Source organism: Argentina silus, assembly GCF_951799395.1.
Source record: "Argentina silus genome assembly, chromosome: Y".
Lineage (NCBI taxonomy): Eukaryota > Metazoa > Chordata > Actinopteri > Argentiniformes > Argentinidae > Argentina > Argentina silus.
The window spans coordinates 1207501-1212500 of NC_139654.1; the positions used below are offsets into that span (position 1 = coordinate 1207501).

General features: G+C 37.9%; 2 protein-coding genes across 2 annotated transcripts in view; one reads left to right on the forward strand and one right to left on the reverse strand.

The window, feature by feature from the left end:
- Positions 1 to 154, forward strand: part of LOC310823929 (tripartite motif-containing protein 16-like) — a gene marked incomplete at its 5' end in the record, with an annotated part of 11593 nt that extends 11439 nt beyond the window's left edge. The window contains one exon of the mRNA XM_083696869.1: positions 1 to 154. This exon is cut by the window's left edge and continues 734 nt beyond it.
- Positions 1 to 5000, reverse strand: part of LOC310823902 (NLR family CARD domain-containing protein 3-like) — a 38864-nt gene that overhangs the window by 16187 nt on the left and 17677 nt on the right. The window lies entirely within an intron of this gene.

Genomic DNA, 5000 nt, shown 5'->3' on the forward strand with positions numbered 1-5000 from the left:
TATATTAAATTAAATCAAATGCATCTGATAGTAAAATAGACTGCAATAGAGTGACAAAAAATAGAAGCTTACATAGTTTTTTTGATGGAAATGCATCTGACAATCCAGATGAATGATTAGATGATCAAATCAGACTGATGATGAACTCTGAGAATAACACAGGAGAGAGTGTCTGTATGTATATAAGAGTTGGTTAGATTGGGTGTTTGAGTTGTGATGCTGGATCACGTTGCCGTGTGTAAGATAGCAGGGAGTGGATGTGAAGACAGCTCTCCTTCTCTGTCAGTACAACATGGACATGTTCTGTAATTCACTTTCCATAGATTCCTTCACCTGTCTGTCTATCCAACGCACATGTTGTTCCTTCTCCTGTGTGTGTGTGTGTGTGTGTGTGTGTGTGTGTGTGTGTGTGTGTGTGTGTCTGTGTGTGTGTGTGTGTGTGGTCAGAGAGGATGAGGGGAGACACATTTAACTGTGTAATTGTATTGATAATTTCCTGTACTTGTAACATTCAAGCCTCTGTTGTTTTATATTGATTGTTACATTCCTTTACAGTTCAGTCTTCTTCTAGTTGGTACTGTCGGCCATCATGCTTTATGTTAACATGTATAGTTTATTTCCCTCTTCTATTCTCCCATGGACCAACCACAACTACCAAACCTCATTTCCCCCCAAGTGCCTCTGTGTTTTGGTAGTAATGACAGTAACTCACCTTCTGCCTCCTCCTTCTCATTCTGATAAAGGCAGCACTAGTCTACTAGCCTGAACTAACCCTGGAGTCAAGTTCCTTCATTTACTACAATGATGATGATGATGATGATGATGATGATGTCCATATAAACAAAGTGTTTGTGAAACAAAGAGCCGTGTGACCTCATGTTGACTCTCCACATGTCAGAGAGGCATGTCTTGTTTGCATGTACACCAGAAATAATACACAATATACCATAATGGACTGAAATGACCATGTGAAAAGATACAATCATGTGTAAATAAATAAAATAACCTAGTAGATAAAATTGATTACGTTTATTTATTTTTGCCATCAATCCTCACACAATATCCCATAATGACAAAGGGAAAACACCTTTGCTATGACACTCTTAAAAATTGCTAAAAAGCAAAAATGTTTTTAACAAGTGACTCAACAAGTTGAATTGAGTCTGAGTACAAGGATAGTTGTAACTATTATCCTTGATTTAAGATGGACTCAATTCAACTTGTTCAGTGACTTGTTGACAACATTTGTGCATTTGAGCTCAGTGTGATAAAAGGAAGAAAACAAGTTGTTTGGGTTTGTTTTTTCTCTGCTGAAGAAATGTGTGTTGGTTGTGAGTAGCTCGATTACGACGATTTTGAAACTGCTAACCCTCTTGGTTCCAAGAAGGTGATACACAAAATTGGGGGTGTCTACTTTACTCTAAAAAATCTTCCACCCAAGTGTAACTCAGTACTGATGAATGTACATCTTGCAGCTCTATTCTACACTGAAGATCTGAAGACATATGGTTTTGATGTGATACGAAAGCCTCTTATTGATGACCTGAAAATCTTAGAAACTAAAAAACCATTGTTTGGCTCAGTAATTCAAGTAACAGGAGATAATCTGGCTTTAAATGTCTTGTTGGGATTTGTGGAATCTTTCAGTGCAACACATTTTTGTAGGTTTTGTTTAATGAGTAAGGAAGAAGTGCAATCTGTATTTACTGAGAATCATCCTGGGTTAATTTTCCGTTCCAAAGAGGGTCATACTGAACATTGTAGGGCACTAAATGAAAATCCTGAACTGCGGTCATTATATGGTGTTAAAAAGTCATGTGTGCTCAATACATTAGAGTATTTCCATAACACTGATAACTATGCTGTTGATATAATGCATGATTTGCTAGAGGGTGTGGTACAGTATGAACTTAAGCTGGTTTTTGAGTACCTTGTTAAACAGGGCTATGTCTCTTTGAACTCATTGTCAGACAGGATACAGAGCTTTAATTACGGTTACACAGAACATAAAAACAAACCAAGTGGGTTAAAGATGGATGATAAGAGCAAACACCTGGGTCAGAATGCCGTCCAGTCATGGTGTGTTCTGCGCAACACTCCACTTATATTGGGTGATGTCATTGAAAGGGATAACAGTCACTGGAACTTTCTGCTGCTTCTAATACAGATAGTCAATATAGTGTTTTCCTACACCATAACTGATGGGATGATATCTTACTTGAAACATCTGATCTGTGATCACCATACTCTGTTCAAAGCATTGTTTCCTGACAAGAAGTTGATCCCCAAGCACCATTTGATGATACACGAAAACCCTCTTATTCATATGTGGTGCATGCGATTTGAAGCCAAACACACATTTTTCAAAAGATGTGGTAAAGATTTCAAAAATCTCACCAAATCATTGGTGAAGCAGCATCAGCGCCAACTGGCGTTTCAATTTGAAAGTTATTGTTTTAGACGATTTGAATTTGGTCCTACAACATCAAAAACAATCAGCACCTTGCAAGGTGGGGAAGAACTTAGTCAGACATTATATTTAGAAGCATGTTCAAGGGTTTCAAGCACCAACTGGGTCAGAAATGATGGTACTGAGTACCAGGTTGATTTGTTCATATGCACTGGATGTACCGATGATGTCCCTGCTTTCAAAAAGATCTGTGATATTATTATATACGAAGAGCGTGCTTTCATAATAGCCTGTAATGTAGAAACAATGTACTATGATGACCACTTTAATGCCTACTGTATAGAAGACCAAATGGATGAGTTTTCTGTTATCTGCGTGGATGAACTGACTCATTTCAAACCATTTGACAAGCAGTGCTCTAATGAGAATAGTCACAAAGCATACATAGTGCCCTATTCTTATATGTAGAAAAGTTCTCAGTAAATACAGATTGCACTTCTGTCACAAAGTTGTCGCAGTGAAGTTGTTACATTATTTTTTATTTTTTATTTTGAATAAATAAGCCTCAAAGTCTGGTACTATTCTGCGACGTACATCATCTAATTTTGTTCATTGCATCTGTAAATATGATGTGATGAAATGCTTAGTAATAAAACCATGCATATTTACTTTGTACCTTTGCTTACCGACAGAAGGGAGCCAGTGTGACGTGTACATTTAAATTGTCTTTGTTTTGTCTGCCATTTATCTGCCATCAAGATCTGAATGATAACAAAATAAAACATGTTTTTTATAAAGCAATCAACTTGTATGTCATTCTTATTTTTAATTGGTTCATTTCCGAATTATTTAAATATTTTAATGTTTTATTTTAATTGTATAGTAGCATATTTTGACTTTATAGTGTTTATGAGGCAACTCCTTTTATAGAAATTCAAATCACACTGAGAGAGTTAATTTCTAACACTAAGCACTGGAGTTGAAAACATGTAACACTGGTAAATGTTAACCAGTGTTAAATTTCAACTATAGAAATAGTTGATATTAACTCTATTATAGTGGAAACATGGCAACACTTTCAAAAGTGTTAAATTCACTCTGTGGGGAGTGGACCCCTCCAGACACTTTAAATGTGTTGAAATTAACTCTTTTACAGTTAATTTGAGTCTGTCGATTTTGCTGTGTAGTGATTCAACTACTTGTGATTCGACTACTAGTGATGATTCAACTACTAGTGATTCAACTGCTAGTGATTCAACTACTGATGATTCAACTACTAGTGATTCAACTACTAGTGATGATTCAACTACTAGTGATTCAACTACTAGTGATTCAACTACTAGTGATGATTCAACTACTAGTGATGATTCAACTACTAGTGATTCAACTGCTAGTGATGATTCAACTGCTAGTGATTCAACTACTAGTGATTCAACTACTAGTGATTCAACTACTAGTGATTCAACTACTGTCTCCCGGCAGTCAGGCCCTGTACAGGACCCCGGACCAACCCTCTGTCTAACAGGTATGGACCTCAGCCTGCAGGGTCTTACCCTGTAAGCTACTTCCTAACAGGTCCTGTGTAGGTTGGTGCCGATTAGACTCACTCCGCTGTTAACAGTCTACGTCCCATAGTTCCTCCATTGACTTCCTTTACCCACTTCAGTTGAACTGAAAACTCCCCCGAAAACCGTACACAGAAGTGGGTAACCTCTATGGTTAACGACTGCTCTAATCTTATATGAGTGCAAGTTGGTGTGGTTGCGGAAAGGTGTTTATCGGTAAGTACAATTTACCCAAAGCAGGTAATGATGGGCTAGATATAACCATTCAGATCCTATGATGAAATATGCACAGTAATCTATAACCTTTTATGTCACCAGGAGGAGGTAAAAATACTTTTGATGAATGGAATAGTTCAATAAAAATAACATTTAAAAAAATTGAGTTTAGAAAACTGTTACTTTAAATGCAGGGTAGATTGTTTAATAATGGCTTAAAGCAGTACAGCATAGCTAAGTTATCATAAAAATGGGTTACAGACAGAGTATTAAAATATTAAAATGATGAAAATATAAAAATGATAAAAATTAGAAAATAATAAAATCTCTACCTCCACCCCTACTCTGCCTGATCTACTTGTCTGTGAAATTTAGAGAAGTCCCAGTTCCTCTCCGTCGAGTGAAGCCGGTTCCTCTTTCCGCCACGGCTGTGGTAAAGAGCCGGTGTTATGCTCCCCTGGCCGAGGGACTCTGATTCCCGCAGAGTGTCTCAGCTTTCCGGCTACGGTCAACCTCTCGGGCACCAGACAATGAGAGCTCCAGTTTCACCCCGGGGTGAGGTATCCAACACACTCCTTCCTGCTCCGGTCCTTCAGGTTTTAACGTTCCTCAGCGGGGAATGACCGATGTACTGCTTACGTACACACACACATACACACACACACACACACACACATAGGAGAAGGAACAACATGTACGTTGGATAGAGAGACAGGTGAAGGAATCTATGGAAAGTGAATTACAGAACATGTCCATGTTGTACTGACAGAGAAGGAGAGCTGTCTTCACATCCATTCCCTGCTATCTTA